Source organism: Hemitrygon akajei, chromosome 27, assembly GCF_048418815.1.
Source record: "Hemitrygon akajei chromosome 27, sHemAka1.3, whole genome shotgun sequence".
Taxonomy (NCBI): Eukaryota; Metazoa; Chordata; class Chondrichthyes; order Myliobatiformes; family Dasyatidae; genus Hemitrygon; species Hemitrygon akajei.
In genome coordinates, this window is record NC_133150.1 from 1,823,359 (window position 1) to 1,843,204 (window position 19,846).

Here is a 19,846-nt window from a genome sequence, read left to right on the forward strand (position 1 = left end):
ATAACTAGAAGATGGCGCCAAAACTGGAGGTCCAGGAGTCAGTCGCAGAGTGGAGAATATCCTGACTGGTTGTATCATGGCCCGGTATAGAAACAATGTCCAGGACCACTGAAAGTGTGGACACAGTCCAGACCATCGCAGGATCCCACCACTGAGCACATCTACAAGGTGCACTGCCTAAGAAAGCAGCCTCCATCATTGACATCCCAACCGTGCTCGGCATCAGGGAGGTGTACAGGACCAGGTTCACTCCACCCATCACTCAACTCATTCCACAACCTCGACTCGTTTTCAATGACTCTGTATTAATTATTAATTCTTTTGTATTTGCAGTTTGTTTGACTGTCTTTGTGTGCAGATTTTCATTGTCATTATTGCGTTTCTTGGTATTTACTTAATGCCCACAAGAAAATGAATCTCAGGGTTGTATGTAGTTACTTTAGTAATAAATTTACTTTGAACTTCCCTCACACCTGCACACTGGGGAAATGGTGAAAACCACCATCCTGGGCTGGGCGTTGTAAACAAAGGAAACAGCCAGAATAAGACACCCAAACTGCAGTCACCGTCAACATTGTAGCTGAGACTTACTAGTTGTTTTAGGTTCATAGGGATGATTTTGAGACAGAGAGGGGAGTTGGGGGATCAGATTAGGATTTAGGTACAGGGAAGTGGCAGAGTTAGAGTTTAGGGACAGAGATGTAGGGAAGTCAGAGATCAGATGGGTGACGAAGTGAATCCAAGGTCTAGGCCTCCACTCCACACTCAGTGAGAAAGGACATCCAGAGTCCCTCCCTCCACGCCACTCAGTGAGAAAGGACATCCAGAGTCCCTCCCTCCACTCCACTCAGTGAGAAAGGACATCCAGAGTCCCTCCCTCCACTCCACTCAGTGAGAAAGGACATCCAGAGTCCCTCCCTCCACTCCACTCGGTGAGAAAGGACATCCAGAGTCCCTCCCTCCACTCCACTCGGTGAGAAACGACATCCGGAGTCCCTCCCTCCACTCCACACTCAGTGAGAAAGGACATCCAGAGTCCCTCCCTCCACTCCACTCGGTGAGAAACGACATCCGGAGTCCCTCCCTCCACTCCACTCGGTGAGAAAGGACATCCGGAGTCCCTCCCTCAACTCCACCCGGTGAGAAAGGAAATCCGGAGTCCCTCCTTCCACTCCACTCGGTGAGAAAGGACATCCGGAGTCCCTCCCTCCACTCCACTCAGTGAGAAACGACATCCGGAATCCCTCCCTCCGCTCCACCCGGTGAGAAAGGACATCCGGAGTCCCTCCCTCCACTCCACTCGGTGAGAAAGGACATCCGGAGTCCCTCCCTCCACTCCACTCGGTGAGAAAGGACATCCGGAGTCCCTCCCTCCGCTCCACCCGGTGAGAAAGGACATCCGGAGTCCCTCCCTCCATTCAGTGAGAAAGGACATCCGGAGTCCCTCCCTCCGCTCTACCTGGTGAGAAAGGACATCCGGAGTCTCTCCCTCCACTCCACCCGGTGAGAAAGGACATCCGGAGTCCCTCCCTCAACTCCACCCGGTGAGAAAGGACATCCAGAGTCCCTCCCTCCACTCCACTCGGTGAGAAACGACATCCGGAGTCCCTCCCTCCACTCCACTCGGTGAGAAAGGACATCCGGAGTCCCTCCCTCAACTCCACCCGGTGAGAAAGGAAATCCGGAGTCCCTCCTTCCACTCCACTCGGTGAGAAAGGACATCCGGAGTCCCTCCCTCCACTCCACTCAGTGAGAAACGACATCCGGAATCCCTCCCTCCGCTCCACCCGGTGAGAAAGGACATCCGGAGTCCCTCCCTCCGCTACACCCGGTGAGAAAGGAAATCCGGAGTCCCTCCCTCCACTCCACTCGGTGAGAAAGGACATCCGGAGTCCCTCCCTCCGCTCCACCCGGTGAGAAAGGACATCCGGAGTCCCTCCCTCCATTCAGTGAGAAAGGACATCCGGAGTCCCTCCCTCCACTCCACCCGGTGAGAAAGGACATCCGGAGACCCTCCCTCCATTCAGTGAGAAAGGACATCCGGAGTCCCTCCCTCCACTCCACCCGGTGAGAAAGGACATCCGGAGTCCCTCCCTCCGCTCCACCCGGTGAGAAAGGACATCCGGAGTCTCTCCCTCCACTCCACTCGGTAAGAAAGGACATCCGGAGTCCCTCCCTCCACTCCACTAGGTGAGAAAGGACATCCGGAGTCCCTCCCTCCACTCCACTTGGTGAGAAAGGACATCCGGAGTCCCTCCCTCCGCTCCACCCGGTGAGAAAGGACATCCGGAGTCCCTCCCTCCATTCAGTGAGAAAGGACATCCGGAGTCCCTCCCTCCACTCCACCCAGTGAGAAAGGACATCCGGAGTCCCTCCCTCCACTCCACCCGGTGAGAAAGGACATCCGGAGTCCCTCCCTCCACTCCACCCGGTGAGAAAGGACATCCGGAGTCCCTCCCTCAACTCCACCCGGTGAGAAAAGACATCCGGAGTCCCTCCCTCCACGCCACTCGGTGAGAAAGGACATCCGGAGTCCCTCCCTCCACTCCACCCGGTGAGAAAGGACATCCGGAGTCCCTCCCTCAACTCCACCCGGTGAGAAAGGACATCCAGAGTCCCTCCCTCCACTCCACTCGGTGAGAAACGACATCCGGAGTCCCTCCCTCCACTCCACCCGGTGAGAAAGGACATCCGGTGTCCCTCCCTCAACTCCACCCGGTGAGAAAGGAAATCCGGAGTCCCTCCCTCCACTCCACTCGGTGAGAAACGACATCCGGAGTCCCTCCCTCCACTCCACCCGGTGAGAAAGGACATCCGGAGTCCCTCCCTCCACTCCACTCGGTGAGAAAGGACATCCGGAGTCCCTCACTCCGCTCCACCCAGTGAGAAAGGACATCCGGAGTCCCTCCCTCCATTCAGTGAGAAAGGACATCCGGAGTCCCTCCCTCCACTCTACCTGGTGAGAAAGGACATCCGGAGTCTCTCCCTCCACTCCACCCGGTGAGAAAGGACATCCGGAGTCCCTCCCTCCACTCCACCCGGTGTGAAAGGACATCCGGAGTCCCTCCCTCCACTCCACCCGATGAGAAAGGACATCCGGAGACCCTCCCTCCATTCAGTGAGAAAGGACATCCGGAGTCCCTCCCTCCACTCCACCTGGTGAGAAAGGACATCCGGAGTCTCTCCCTCCACTCCACTCGGTAAGAAAGGACATCCGGAGTCCCTCCCTCCACTCCACTCGGTGAGAAAGGACATCCGGAGTCCCTCCCTCCATTCAGAGAGAAAGGACATCCGGAGTCCCTCCCTCCACTCCACCCGGTGAGAAAGGACATCCGGAGTCCCTCCCTCCACTCCACCCGGTGAGAAAGGACATCCGGAGTCCCTCCCTCAACTCCACTCGGTGAGAAAGGACATCCGGAGTCCCTCCCTCCACGCCACTCGGTGAGAAAAGACATCCGGAGTCCCTCCCTCCACTCCACCCGGTGAGAAAGGACATCCGGAGTCCCTCCCTCAACTCCACCCGGTGAGAAAGGACATCCGGAGTCCCTCCCTCCGCTACACCCGGTGAGAAAGGAAATCCGGAGTCCCTCCCTCCACTCCACTCAGTGAGAAACGACATCCGGAATCCCTCCCTCCGCTCCACCCGGTGAGAAAGGACATCCGGAGACCCTCCCTCCATTCAGTGAGAAAGGACATCCGGAGTCCCTCCCTCCACTCCACCCGGTGAGAAAGGACATCCGGAGTCCCTCCCTCCGCTCCACCCGGAGAGAAAGGACATCCGGAGTCTCTCCCTCCACTCCACTCGGTAAGAAAGGACATCCGGAGTCCCTCCCTCCACTCCACTAGGTGAGAAAGGACATCCGGAGTCCCTCCCTCCACTCCACTTGGTGAGAAAGGACATCCGGAGTCCCTCCCTCCGCTCCACCCGGTGAGAAAGGACATCCGGAGTCCCTCCCTCCATTCAGTGAGAAAGGACATCCGGAGTCCCTCCCTCCACTCCACCCAGTGAGAAAGGACATCCGGAGTCCCTCCCTCCACTCCACCCGGTGAGAAAGGACATCCGGAGTCCCTCCCTCAACTCCACCCGGTGAGAAAGGACATCCGGAGTCCCTCCCTCCACGCCACTCGGTGAGAAAGGACATCCGGAGTCCCTCCCTCCACTCCACCCGGTGAGAAAGGACATCCGGAGTCCCTCCCTCAACTCCACCCGGTGAGAAAGGACATCCAGAGTCCCTCCCTCCACTCCACTCGGTGAGAAACGACATCCGGAGTCCCTCCCTCCACTCCACCCGGTGAGAAAGGACATCCGGTGTCCCTCCCTCAACTCCACCCGGTGAGAAAGGAAATCCGGAGTCCCTCCCTCCACTCCACTCGGTGAGAAACGACATCCGGAGTCCCTCCCTCCACTCCACCCGGTGAGAAAGGACATCCGGAGTCCCTCCCTCCACTCCACTCGGTGAGAAAGGACATCCGGAGTCCCTCACTCCGCTCCACCCAGTGAGAAAGGACATCCGGAGTCCCTCCCTCCATTCAGTGAGAAAGGACATCCGGAGTCCCTCCCTCCACTCTACCTGGTGAGAAAGGACATCCGGAGTCTCTCCCTCCACTCCACCCGGTGAGAAAGGACATCCGGAGTCCCTCCCTCCACTCCACCCGGTGTGAAAGGACATCCGGAGTCCCTCCCTCCACTCCACCCGATGAGAAAGGACATCCGGAGACCCTCCCTCCATTCAGTGAGAAAGGACATCCGGAGTCCCTCCCTCCACTCCACCTGGTGAGAAAGGACATCCGGAGTCTCTCCCTCCACTCCACTCGGTAAGAAAGGACATCCGGAGTCCCTCCCTCCACTCCACTCGGTGAGAAAGGACATCCGGAGTCCCTCCCTCCATTCAGAGAGAAAGGACATCCGGAGTCCCTCCCTCCACTCCACCCGGTGAGAAAGGACATCCGGAGTCCCTCCCTCCACTCCACCCGGTGAGAAAGGACATCCGGAGTCCCTCCCTCAACTCCACTCGGTGAGAAAGGACATCCGGAGTCCCTCCCTCCACGCCACTCGGTGAGAAAAGACATCCGGAGTCCCTCCCTCCACTCCACCCGGTGAGAAAGGACATCCGGAGTCCCTCCCTCAACTCCACCCGGTGAGAAAGGACATCCAGAGTCCCTCCCTCCACTCCACTCGGTGAGAAACGACATCCAGAGTCCCTCCCTCCACTCCACCCGGTGAGAAAGGACATCCGGTGTCCCTCCCTCAACTCCACCCGGTGAGAAAGGAAATCCGGAGTCCCTCCCTCCACTCCACTCGGTGAGAAAGGACATCCGGAGTCCCTCCCTCCACTCCACTCAGTGAGAAACGACATCCGGAGTCCCTCCCTCCACTCCACCCGGTGAGAAAGGACATCCGGAGTCCCTCCCTCCGCTCCACCCGGTGAGAAAGGACATCCGGAGTCCCTCCCTCCATTCAGTGAGAAAGGACATCCGGAGTCCCTCCCTCCACTCCACCCGATGAGAAAGGACATCCGGAGACCCTCCCTCCATTCAGTGAGAAAGGACATCCGGAGTCCCTCCCTCCACTCCACCTGGTGAGAAAGGACATCCGGAGTCTCTCCCTCCACTCCACTCGGTAAGAAAGGACATCCGGAGTCCCTCCCTCCACTCCACTCGGTGAGAAAGGACATCCGGAGTCCCTCCCTCCATTCAGAGAGAAAGGACATCCGGAGTCCCTCCCTCCACTCCACCCGGTGAGAAAGGACATCCGGAGTCCCTCCCTCCACTCCACCCGGTGAGAAAGGACATCCGGAGTCCCTCCCTCAACTCCACTCGGTGAGAAAGGACATCCGGAGTCCCTCCCTCCACGCCACTCGGTGAGAAAAGACATCCGGAGTCCCTCCCTCCACTCCACCCGGTGAGAAAGGACATCCGGAGTCCCTCCCTCAACTCCACCCGGTGAGAAAGGACATCCGGAGTCCCTCCCTCCGCTACACCCGGTGAGAAAGGAAATCCGGAGTCCCTCCCTCCACTCCACTCAGTGAGAAACGACATCCGGAATCCCTCCCTCCGCTCCACCCGGTGAGAAAGGACATCCGGAGACCCTCCCTCCATTCAGTGAGAAAGGACATCCGGAGTCCCTCCCTCCACTCCACCCGGTGAGAAAGGACATCCGGAGTCCCTCCCTCCGCTCCACCCGGAGAGAAAGGACATCCGGAGTCTCTCCCTCCACTCCACTCGGTAAGAAAGGACATCCGGAGTCCCTCCCTCCACTCCACTAGGTGAGAAAGGACATCCGGAGTCCCTCCCTCCACTCCACTTGGTGAGAAAGGACATCCGGAGTCCCTCCCTCCGCTCCACCCGGTGAGAAAGGACATCCGGAGTCCCTCCCTCCATTCAGTGAGAAAGGACATCCGGAGTCCCTCCCTCCACTCCACCCAGTGAGAAAGGACATCCGGAGTCCCTCCCTCCACTCCACCCGGTGAGAAAGGACATCCGGAGTCCCTCCCTCAACTCCACCCGGTGAGAAAGGACATCCGGAGTCCCTCCCTCCACGCCACTCGGTGAGAAAGGACATCCGGAGTCCCTCCCTCCACTCCACCCGGTGAGAAAGGACATCCGGAGTCCCTCCCTCAACTCCACCCGGTGAGAAAGGACATCCAGAGTCCCTCCCTCCACTCCACTCGGTGAGAAACGACATCCGGAGTCCCTCCCTCCACTCCACCCGGTGAGAAAGGACATCCGGTGTCCCTCCCTCAACTCCACCCGGTGAGAAAGGAAATCCGGAGTCCCTCCCTCCACTCCACTCGGTGAGAAACGACATCCGGAGTCCCTCCCTCCACTCCACCCGGTGAGAAAGGACATCCGGAGTCCCTCCCTCCACTCCACTCGGTGAGAAAGGACATCCGGAGTCCCTCACTCCGCTCCACCCAGTGAGAAAGGACATCCGGAGTCCCTCCCTCCATTCAGTGAGAAAGGACATCCGGAGTCCCTCCCTCCACTCTACCTGGTGAGAAAGGACATCCGGAGTCTCTCCCTCCACTCCACCCGGTGAGAAAGGACATCCGGAGTCCCTCCCTCCACTCCACCCGGTGTGAAAGGACATCCGGAGTCCCTCCCTCCACTCCACCCGATGAGAAAGGACATCCGGAGACCCTCCCTCCATTCAGTGAGAAAGGACATCCGGAGTCCCTCCCTCCACTCCACCTGGTGAGAAAGGACATCCGGAGTCTCTCCCTCCACTCCACTCGGTAAGAAAGGACATCCGGAGTCCCTCCCTCCACTCCACTCGGTGAGAAAGGACATCCGGAGTCCCTCCCTCCATTCAGAGAGAAAGGACATCCGGAGTCCCTCCCTCCACTCCACCCGGTGAGAAAGGACATCCGGAGTCCCTCCCTCCACTCCACCCGGTGAGAAAGGACATCCGGAGTCCCTCCCTCAACTCCACTCGGTGAGAAAGGACATCCGGAGTCCCTCCCTCCACGCCACTCGGTGAGAAAAGACATCCGGAGTCCCTCCCTCCACTCCACCCGGTGAGAAAGGACATCCGGAGTCCCTCCCTCAACTCCACCCGGTGAGAAAGGACATCCAGAGTCCCTCCCTCCACTCCACTCGGTGAGAAACGACATCCAGAGTCCCTCCCTCCACTCCACCCGGTGAGAAAGGACATCCGGTGTCCCTCCCTCAACTCCACCCGGTGAGAAAGGAAATCCGGAGTCCCTCCCTCCACTCCACTCGGTGAGAAAGGACATCCGGAGTCCCTCCCTCCACTCCACTCAGTGAGAAACGACATCCGGAGTCCCTCCCTCCACTCCACCCGGTGAGAAAGGACATCCGGAGTCCCTCCCTCCGCTCCACCCGGTGAGAAAGGACATCCGGAGTCCCTCCCTCCATTCAGTGAGAAAGGACATCCGGAGTCCCTCCCTCCGCTCTACCTGGTGAGAAAGGACATCCGGAGTCTCTCCCTCCACTCCACCCGGTGAGAAAGGACATCCGGAGTCCCTCCCTCCACTCCACCCGGTGAGAAAGGACATCCGGAGTCCCTCCCTCCACTCCACCCGATGAGAAAGGACATCCGGAGACCCTCCCTCCATTCAGTGAGAAAGGACATCCGGAGTCCCTCCCTCCACTCCACTTGGTGAGAAAGGACATCCGGAGTCCCTCCCTCCACTCCACCCGGTGAGAAAGGACATCCGGAGTCTCTCCCTCCACTCCACTCGGTAAGAAAGGACATCCGGAGTCCCTCCCTCCACTCCACTCGGTGAGAAAGGACATCCGGAGTCCCTCCCTCCACTCCACCCGGTGAGAAAGGACATCCGGAGTCCCTCCCTCCATTCAGTGAGAAAGGACATCCGGAGTCCCTCCCTCCACTCCACTCGGTGAGAAAGGACATCCGGAATCCCTCCCTCCACTCCACCCGGTGAGAAAGGACATCCGGAGTCTCTCCCTCCATTCAGTGTGAAAGGACATCCGGAGTCTCTCCCTCCGCTCCACCCGGTGAGAAAGGACATCCGGAGTCCCTCCCTCCGCTCCACCCGGTGAGAAAGGACATCCGGAGTCCCTCCCTCCGCTCCACTCGGTGAGAAAGGACATCCGGAGTCCCTCCCTCCGCTCCACTCGGTGAGAAAGGACATCCGGAGTCCCTCCCTCCGCTCCACTCGGTGAGAAAGGACATCCGGAGTCCCTCCCTCCGCTCCACTCGGTGAGAAAGGACATCCGGAGTCCCTCCCTCCGCTCCACTCGGTGAGAAAGGACATCCGGAGTCCCTCCCTCCACTCCACTCGGTGAGAAAGGACATCCGGAGTCCCTCCCTCCACTCCACTCGGTGAGAAACGACATCCGGAGTCCCTCCCTCCACTCCACCCGGTGAGAAACGACATCCGGAGTCCCTCCCTCCACTCCACCCGGTGAGAAAGGACATCCAGAGTCCCTCCCTCCACTCCACCCGGTGAGAAAGGACATCCGGAGTCCCTCCCTCCACTCCACCCGGTGAGAAAGGACATCCAGAGTCCCTCCCTCCGCTCCACCCGGTGAGAAAGGACATCCAGAGTCCCTCCCTCAACTCCACCCGGTGAGAAAGGACATCCGAAGTCCCTCCCTCCGCTCCACCCGGTGAGAAAGGACATCCGGAGTCCCTCCCTCCACTCCACTCGGTGAGAAAGGACATCCGGAGTCCCTCCCTCCGCTCCACCCGGTGAGAAAGGACATCCGGAGTCCCTCCCTCCACTCCACCCGGTGAGAAAGGACATCCGGAGTCCCTCCCTCCGCTCCACTCGGTGAGAAAGGACATCCAGAGTCCCTCCCTCAACTCCACCCGGTGAGAAAGGACATCCGGAGTCCCTCCCTCCGCTCCACCCGGTGAGAAAGGACATCCGGAGTCCCTCCCTCCGCTCCACCCGGTGAGAAAGGACATCCGGAGTCCCTCCCTCCGCTCCAGCCGGTGAGAAAGGACATCCGGAGTCCCTCCCTCCGCTCCAGCCGGTGAGAAAGGACATCCGGAGTCCCTCCCTCCACTCCACCCGGTGAGAAAGGACATCCAGATTCCAGCCCCGCACTTCATGCTCTAAGGCCAGCGACGTGGACAATTTACAGAGGACATCCCTGGATTTGGATGTTGGGCTATGGGTCCTGCGATCAAAAGCACAGGCATCCAAGAGGCACGATGACACACAAGTGTTGGTCAGTTGATGGTTGTCTGCCCAGAACATGAGGCTGGAGTCCGGGGTCCTGTGATCAGTTAGTCCAAGCTCGAAACCAAAGGCTGAATTCTGAAGGTCGATCGGAAGACTGGAAGTCAAAACCTAATGGCCGAACCGGGAGACGGGAGGCCCAGAGTGGCTGGGTGGGATGCACGGGATTTGTTCTGTTATTGTTGTGTTCTGTATCTTCCTGCTGAACATGGTGGGCAGGGTCTGTGAGGCGACATTAGACTAACCCCCACTCCCCACACAGGGCTGTTATAGCAAATGACACATTTCATTGTATCTTCTTCTTAGGCCTAATCACCCCTTCTGGGGCATAGGCAGTCGATAGTAACTCGTTAAGAGTCCTTCACGTCCTCTCAAGCTGTAACCCATCTTCTTGGTGTATCCTTCCTCTCCCAGGGATGAGGTCTTTGAAGCTTCTGTTGGCGTTTCTGTAGCTCTGGCTTTTTATGGGGTGGGTTGCTAGGCCCTTGCCCAACCCTCCTCCTTTCTCAGCCAGGCTTGACTCCACAGCAGTCTTTTAACTGTACGTACCATTTTGATGTAAATGGGGAAAAAAATCCCAACAAGCAACGAACAAGGAGCCTTTTGTGATCTCGATAAAGCATCGTGATCCTGGCCTTAACTGCAGTAACATGCTCAGTCCCTGGCACTAGAGTCAAAGCACTGTGCTTTGAAATGGGTAGAGGGATTTACTGGTGATAGGAGACTCTGCTGTAGGGCTCTATGTTCTATGCTCTATATTTAATCTTCACCACCACTTAATAAAATCACAACAGATCTGATTGGGAAGGTGTAGTCAGACCACTCCTCACTGTGCATAAACAGCTCTTCTGTGGAGAGAGTTAAGAGCACCATGTTTGTGGGAGTGCATATAACAGACAATCTCACTGCCACCTCTTTAATCAAGAAAGCACAGCAATGTCTCGAACTCCTGAGGAGATTGAGGTGAGTGAAACTCCTTCTCCTATAATCATAATCAGTGATCCTTCCCATCCATCGAACAAGCTCTCCGACCCCCTACCATCAGACAGGAGGCACCATAACATTAGGACAAGAACGGTTAGGATGGGAAACAGCTTCTTCCCCCAGGCCGTAAGACTAATGAACTAATGAACCCTCTGCCACAATCTAGGTCTCATTACACAAGACATGTCAGTACCATCAGATTGGTTACTTTTTAAATGTGTTCTAAATGCACCTTGGTTATATCGATAATAACTTTATTTATAGAGCACTTTTCATACAGATGATATAGTTCAAAGTGGTTTCATCATTCATCATTAGGTCGCATCTGGAATTTCCAGTTGGCGGACAATTTCCCTCCACGCGCTCTGACGTATTGGGAAATCGTACTCGGCAGGTTACAACAGCGGTTTGCCTTGGCCTGCCGCCAGGTGAGTTTAAAGAGATCACCACCACTTGCAGTGGATGACCAGGATGTGTAAGTGCCTCGTCATGCCCACTGGCCTGCCTTCTTGACCGTTAGCCATTACTCGGTCTCCTCCACTCAATCTGCCAGGGCCAGACTTCACACGCAGGGATAGGCAGATCCCCTACCTCACCGAGGGTCGAAGACCCGCTGGCTACCCTCACCTGGTTTGGCCCGTCTGCTGAAACAGTTTACCGGGGTGTGGTTTACAATGCAATAAAGGGCAAAAGTGAAAATAAAAAATAATAAAACATTAGTTAAAAACAGGTTTTGAGCCAGTGTTTAAAAGTATCAACTGAGTCTGCATTCCTTATAGTTCTAGGTACCGAGTTCTGCAGTTCAGGAACGCAGTTCAAAAAAGTTGACCTGCCAATTATCTTTTGAGGGAGATGGGCGGAAAAAGACTGTGATGTACTCTGGTCCCAGACAATTAAGAGCTTTAAAAACAAGTAAGAGAAGTTTAAACGATTACTTTATGCAAGTTATATGTACTGTGTTACGCATGTTGGTCCACAGGAACATTGCTTCAATTTGGCGGTATATATAAGAATGACAATAAACTTGAACTTGGGATAGGGGATTTTGGGTACCGTGATGAAACAAGAATCATTCATACCAAACAGAGCGGAGTCAGAGGAAACTTGATATGCAAAGAAAACCTCATGAGATTTTAATAATGCAAATTAGAAACAGTTTCTGCAGTCAGGAAACAATAACCAACATTAGATAATTGTCAAAGCATCAAGAGGGGAGAATGGGTGAACTTCATTTTTACTGTGTGAGATGTGAAAGGCCAAAGCATGAAGAAGAGCTTTTTATTTAGATAAAAAGTAACTTAAAAGTTCTTTCAAAAAGCACCTGGTGTTAAATCATTTATAGCTTTAATCTGGGAAAAGGACTCACACTCCCATAGTCCTGCTGCTAGTAAGAAAAAGCAGAGGCAAATAAAATGTAATCACCTGGTTGGATCCTGATACTTCTGTGATCCAGAGATTCTTCAGATGTCGAGAATGAAGCGTAAAATGTGTTGCTTATGATCATTTTACGTTCAAGTTTATGGTCATCTCATCTGACTGTACATACAGTCACAAGAAAAAGTTTGTGGACCCTTTGCAGTTACCTGCTTTTGTGCATTAATTACTCATAAAATGTGGTCTGATCTTCATCCAAGTCACAACAATAGACAAACACAATCTGCCTAAACTAATAACACACAAAACAATTGTACTTCTCGTCAATACTGAGTGCACCATTTAAACAATCACAATCTATGTATGTGAAGCCTGGGGTAACGCCTTCTACAAAAGCTATTTAGAGTCAGGGGCTCCAATCAATGAGATGAGACTGGTGGTGTGGGTTGTGAAAAAGACACACTAAGTCAGGTTACTGACAGAGCCTGCTGTTCTCAAGAAAGATCTCTTTATGTGCACCATGCTTCGATCATAACAACTTTTGGAGGACCTTAGAAGAATTGTAGAGATGCACGAAGCTGGAAAAGGCTACAAAAGCATTTTAAAAGACCTGAGTGTTCATCTGTCCACAGCAGGAGATATTGTCTAGAAATGGAGGAAATTCAGTACTGTTGCTACTCTCCCTAGTATAGACCACACTGAGCCCAACCAAAAGAGGTGAAAAAGAGCCCAAGGGTAACAGCAAAAGGCCTGCAGAAACTCTACAACTGACTAAAGTCTCTGTTTATGTGTCCATTATAAGAAAAACACTGAACAAGAATGGTGTTCATGGAAGGACACCATGGAGGAAACTACTGCTCGCCGGAAAAAAACATTGAAGCATTTCTCAAGTTTGCAAAACACTTCTGGGACAATGTTCCAGTGGACAAATGAAACAAAGTTGAACTTTCCGGGGGAAATGCACACTGCTATATTTGGAGAATAAAAGGGCAATGCATACCAACACTAAAACCTCACCCTAACTGAGAAGCACGGTGGAAGGAGCATCATGGTTTGGGGCTGTATTGCTGCCTCAGGGCCTGGACAGCTTGCAATCGTTGAGGGAACAACTAATTCAAAAATTGTATCAAGACATTTTACAGGAGAATGTCAGGGTAGTTGTCCATGACTTGAAGCTTAATAGAAGTTGGATGATGCAACAAGACAATGATTTGAAACACAACAGCAAATTAACAACAGAATGGTTTAAAAAGAAGAAAATCTGTGTTTTGGAATGGCCAAGTCAGAGTCCAGATCTTAACGTAATTGAGATGCTGTGGCATTACATGAAGAGGGCTGTTCATGCAAGATATCCCAGAAATATTGATGAATCGAAACAGTTTTGTTCAGAGGAATGGTCTAAAACTTCACATTGCTGTGGTGCAAATCTGAGCAGCAGCTACAGAAAACATTTGGAGGCTGTTGCTGCTAAAGGCGCTTCTACCAGTTAGAGTCCTGCTGAAGGGTTTCAGCCCAAAACATCGACTGTACTCTTTTCCATAGATACTGCCTGGCCTGCTGAGTTCCTCCAGCATTTTGAGTGTGTTGCTCATATTTCCAGCATCTGCAGATTTTCTCTTGCCTACCAGTTTTTCCAGCCTGGACCATGAATGATTCAACAACGTGCTTAATAAAGACATGAAAAGTACAATTCTTTGTGTGTTACTCATTTAGGCAGATCGTGCTTGTCTATTATTATAATTTAGATGAAGATTAGACCACATTTTATGAATAAGTAATGCAGAAAACCGGGTAATTGCAAAGGGTTCACAAACTTTTACTTGCAACTCTATATCTGAGTCTGAGGCCTTCATCGGTCAGAGCTGACCAGAGATATTGTGTCCTAGCTGTCTAAACACGCAAGCCTGGGCAGTACGATATGGGGAGCGAGCTGTTGCCCATTCAGCAGGCTTCCCTCTCCATGCATCTGATGAACTCAGAGGAATGGTAGAGACCGATACAGTTTGGTACCAGCAGCATTGCAGGAGTTGCCAGTCAGCATTGAACTCAATGCTGGAGTCTTAGGGACTCCAGCTCCAGATCTTTCCCTCCTGATTTACTCCCAAGGCCTTCCCCATGAGGGGGTATAGCCGCAAGGTAGGGAAGGTTTAAGATCAGAGTTCCTTGTCCTAGGTGAGCTGCCAACCATGGCCGACTAGCCCCATCAGCCATGACACTAGTAACCCATCTCTGACCTTCCTCCTGTCAGTAGAAACTGTTCTGCTGGGTTAGTATCTAATTCACAGTGTATGACTTGGCTGTCAGAGGCTACTTGAGGTACATACCATTGGGAGCATTTAATAGCTTGTCCCCATTACCACCCCCGGCTACAACAGCCTTAAATATATGCAACCAAAAGAAGCATCGTTCCTCCGGAACTCTGTGCACTTACTAAACATATCACACAAACACAGCACATAAAACAAAATATTACCACGTTAATAAAATATAATTCAAAATGCACGTGAAGTGCATAGCACAGGTAAACAGTAAACAGTTCACTATCCCAGTGAGGAGACATCAGTGGTTACAGGGCATTCATTAGTCTCACAGCCTGGGGGAAGCAGCCGTTACTCAGTCCGGCAGTCCTAAACCTGATGCTCCCGTACATCCTTCCTCCCCTAGTTGGTGTATGTTTTACATTCTTTTATCTATTCATTTGAGATACAGCATGGAATGGGCTCAGCAATCCCCAATTTAACTCTAGCCTAATCACGAGACAATTTACAATGGCCAATTAACCTACTAACCAGTGACTGTGAAAGGAAACTCAGGAAGAATGTACAAAGGATGCTGGAATTGAACTCTGAACTCCAGTGCTCCAAGGTGTAATACTGTGGCATTATCATGGCACCTTCCTCCATTACATTTTTAACTCATCTTTGTAAGTGAAATTGCTTTGGAACCCTTGAAGCTATGCTCTTCAAAGACCTTTCTTGCCTGGGCTTTCTGCACTTTATATTCCATCTGTCCTTGCCTGGAAATGTTAACCCTTGCCCTGCCACAACTTCCTCACTCCCATCTTTCCGATGAGAAGCTGAACTGAAGATTTTTCTGGTTAAAGGTAGGCCAAAATGATCGCAGTCATTGTAGGGACAATGCCAGAGACCACACCCTCTATAAAACAGTACTATTAGTCGAGGCATTGAGGTCAAAAGTCAGGAAGTTATGTGGCAGCTTTATAAAACCACATCTGGCCAACCAGAACTGCAGAAGCCCATTTCAGTAAGCATGTTGAGGCTTTGGGAAGAGTGTGGAAGAGTGTTTACCAGGATGCTGCCCGGATTACGGGGCAGGTACTATAACCAGAGATTGGATAAACTGGGGTTGATTTCTCAGGAGCGGCGGAGGCTGAGGGGAGATCTGACTGAGGTTGATAAGATTATGAGAGGCACAGACAGAGTAGACAGACAGTATCTTCTTCCCAGGCAACAGATGACATGTTGAATACCAGAGGGCATGCAATTAAGGTGGGGGGGGGGATAATTTCAAAGGAGATGTGGGGGCAGTTTATTTTTAAACACAGAGTGGTGGGTGACTGGGATGTGCTGACTGGGTTGATGGTAGCAGCAGACACATTAGGAACTTCTAAGAGACGTTCAGATAGTGTCATGACCCCAGCCCCCTCCTTTATGAGAATCGCGAGAGAGAGAGAGAGAGCAGCCTTACAGTTTGGAATGTGGGCTGGCCTCTCAGCCAGACAAAAGCCTTGGACGTAGCCATTGTCTTGGGAGACAGCTTTGTGGAATAAGGGACTGGACTACGTGCAGACCCTCAGGGCAATGTGGGCTGGGTGATGGGGGAAAGATTGCCTCACCCCCACCCTGATTGACATCTACAACCCTGCCAGTCCAGATAAAAGGTGGGCTGCCGAGGCGGGGCCTCAGACAAGGAGACACACGAAGAAGACACGATAGCGCTTCTCGTCGGAGCGGGAAGCCATTCTGAAGGAAGCCACGTGGTTAGATTCCGGATCGGGAGTCTGTGGCTGAAACCAAAAGGAAAAACCGCTTTAACTAACAACAGGGATTTGCTTCGCAAAGACGACGGGCAAGTGTTCCTTCTCTCTCTCTCCAACACGTGAAATGCCAGCGGTTCCCGAAACGGGGAAGCCTGCAGACTTTGAGTGACTCTTATATTCCATTGGACTCAGTATCCCCTAGACAACGATAGAGCTTATTTTTGATTGATTATTACTATACCTGTGCTTTAGATTGAGTTTTGACGATGTATATGATCTGAATGTTTTGTATTAACCATACGTTTGTGCCCCTTTATAAATAAAACGTTTGAAAATAGTATCATCAGGCTTCAGCGGACCTCTCTATCTTTGCTGGTAAGTCACCCGGTTACTGGGAACGTAACAATAGGTACATGTACGTGTGTGAAATGGAAGGATACAGGTATTGGATAGACAGAGGGATTAGTTCAGTTGGCCGTTTGATTACTACTTTAACTAGTTTGGCACAACATTGTGGGCCAAAGGGCCTGTTCCTGTGCTGAACTGTTCTCTAAAACATGATATCCCAAATTCTAAACACAAAAGCTTCTGCAGGAATCCAGAGCAACACACACTCAGACACAGACAATGCTGGGGGAACTCAAGTAGGTCAGGCAGCATCTGGGGAAAGGAATAAGTCAATGCTTAGGGTCACAACCTTCATTAGGACTGGGATCAATTACCAAATTAATAACAATATTAGGGAGATTTCAAGGGGACAGGAGAAAGATAGTTTCTGCAGGAGCACCATCAAAATGCATCATTGTATGGTATGAAAGATCCAAGACATCAGGCTACAGGACAGTAAAAAGCACCAAGAAGATCACAGGGGTCTCCTTCTCCCCTATTTCTGACATTTACTGGGAGCATTGTATACAAAGAGTCTGAAGCACCCATCCCACAACATCTTTGACCCATTAGGATTAGGACTGCCAGACTAGGTAACAGCTTCTTCTCCAAGGCTGAGAGATTAATGAATACCCTGTAACCACCAAGGTTTCATCACTAGGATAGTGAACTGTTTACCTGTGCTGCATATTACATGTACTTTGAATTAGATTTTATTCATCTATTTGTGGTAATATTTTTTATGTGCTGTGTGTGATAAATGTTTTGTGGGTGCACTGTGGTCCGGAGGAAGGTTGTCCTGTTTGGTTTTATATACGTAGTCAGATGACAATAAACTTGATAGTTTTCACCCAAAGGGTGGCTGAACTCTGGAACACACTGCCTGAGGAGTGAAAGACGGTACTCCCTCAACTTTAAAGCAATAAATCTTAAATCGTCAAGGTAGAGCAGGCTATAAACAAATGTGTTGGCAAATGGGATTAGTGTAAACACAGAAGAGATTCTACAGATGCAGGAAATCTATAGCAACACACACACAATGCTGGAAAAACTCGGCAGGTCAGGCAGCATCTATGGAAATGAATAAAATCGGTGTTTTGGGCTGAGACCCTTCTTCAGGACTAGAAAGGAAGAGGGAAGAAACTAGAATAAGTAGGTGGGGGGATGGGAAGGAGTACAAGCTGCCAGGTGATAGGTGAGACCAGGTGAGGGAGAAGGCGGATGAAGTGAGAAGCTGGGAGGTGAAGTTACTTTCACCTGTGAGATACAGAGACTTAGGAAATGTGGTCCCAGGACAACACCCCATGCACGTCAACACCACTCGGCCACGCACCGCCCATGCCCCTCGGGGACGCGCTCCGTGCGCACCGACGCCCCTCGGGGACGCGCTCCATGCGCACCGCCCATGCCCCTCGGGGACGCGCTCCGTGAGCATCGACGCCCCTCGGGGACGCGCTCCGTGCGCACCGACGCCCCTCGGGGACGCGCTCCGTGCGCACCGCCCATGCCCCTCGGGGACGCGCTCCGTGAGCACCGGCGCCCCTCGGGGACGCGCTCCGTGCGCACGGACGCCCCTCGGGGACGTGCTCTGTGCGCACCGACACCCCTCGGGGACGCGCTCCATCGATGTCTCATGGGACAGCACCCCATACACATCACCGCCACTTGGGGACACAGCCAATATTAAGCTTGTGGCTGTTGTGCTGGTTTTAATGATATGTGTTGTAAACCTGTGTTTTGCACCTTAACCCTGAAGGAATGCTGCTTTGTCTAGCTGGAGCAGCCACCGTGACATTATTACAGCTCAGGGTGTCGGAGTTCAATTCCAGAGTCCTCTGTACAGCTTCCCCATGGAATGCACGGTGTTCTGGTTCTCTCCCATCGTTGAAAAATACCGGGTAGGTTAATTGATCATTGTAAATTGTCCCATGGTTATGTTAGGGTTAAATCAATGTGGTCGGCGATTGCTGGGCAGCAAGGCTCAAAGGACCAGTAGGGCTCCTCAACGCTCTCTAAATAAATAAAATACATGTTTACAGTTGAATGACAATTAAACCCGAACTTGAACTTTTCCCTGTAACATGTGATTAAACTTTCATTTCATTGCATCGTTGCAACTACTGTAGAAAGTTAATGATTAAATGTTCAGGAGCAGTTATTACCCCTCATTCTTCAGGTCTTGTACCATGCAGATAACTTCACTCACCCATCACTGAACTTACTTTCAAGGACTCTTCATCTAATGTTTTTGATATGTATTTTTTTTTGTTTTCACAGTTTGTAGTTTTTAGTCATGTATGCAGTTTTTCATTGTTTTTATTGTGTTTCTTTGGATTTGTTGTGAATGCCTACAAGACAAGTCATCTCAAAGTTGCATCTGGGGTTCAGATGATTCATCAGGGTATAGCAGCAGCAAACACAGGACGGTGGCACAGTGGCTGGATATGAGGCTCAGCAGGGAAGAGCAAAGTCAGGCAACAGAGTAGTTATAGGGGATTCGATAGTTAGAGAACAGACAAGAGATTCTGTGGCCATAAAAGAGACACCAGGATGGTGTGTTGTCTCCAGGGTGGTAGGGTCCAGGATGCATCAGAGCGGCTGCAGAATATTCTCAAGTGGAAGGGTGAACAGCCAGAGGTCATGGTGCATATTGGCACCAATACATAAGAGGTCCCATGCAGTGAGTATATAGTTAGGCTGAAGGGAAGGACATCCAAGGTGGTAATCGCCAGATTACTCACAGTGCCATGGGCCAGAGTAGGTAGGAATGGGGCGATAGCATGGATGACTGAGTGGCTGCAGAGAAGGACAGGGCTTCAAGCTCTTCATTCAGTGGAACCTTTTCTGGAGAGGGGTGACCTGTACAAGAGGGAGGGGTTGCACCTGAACTGGAGGGAAATCAATATCCTGGCCAGGAGGTTTGGTAATGCAACACGGGAGGGTTTAAACAAAATTTGCAGGGAGCTGGGAACTGGAGCACCAGGTCAATAAGGGAAGGATCGGACAGGAAGGTAGATGTCAGAGGAAGTATTGAAAGGCAAGATCGAAATAGCTGGTATGATAGGTTGGATAGTTTGAAGTGTGTATATTTTAATATAGGAGGGTGATGAACTTAGAGCTTGGATCAGTACATGGACTATGATGTTGTGGCCATTACAGAGACTTGTTTGAGAGAAGGGCAGGAATGGGTAATTAATATACCAAGTTTTTGGAGTTTTAGAAAAGACAGAGGAGGAGGTAAAGGCAGGGGGAGGGTAAATGAAGTTGCACTGCCAATATGGGACAATATCCTGTCTGCACTCTGGGGAGACATAACGGAGGCTCAGACACTGACTGCATTTGAGTAGAACTCAGGAACAGGGAGGGTGCAATCACACTGGTGGGCTTGCACTACAGATCTCCCAATAGCCACCGGGACATTGAGCAT

At 52.1% G+C, this 19,846-nt stretch overlaps 1 protein-coding gene across 2 annotated transcripts in view; it reads right to left on the reverse strand.

The window, feature by feature from the left end:
* LOC140717081 (DNA damage-regulated autophagy modulator protein 2-like) overlaps positions 1 to 19,846 on the reverse strand; it is a 95,234-nt gene that overhangs the window by 67,708 nt on the left and 7,680 nt on the right. The gene's annotated exons all lie outside the window — the stretch shown is intronic.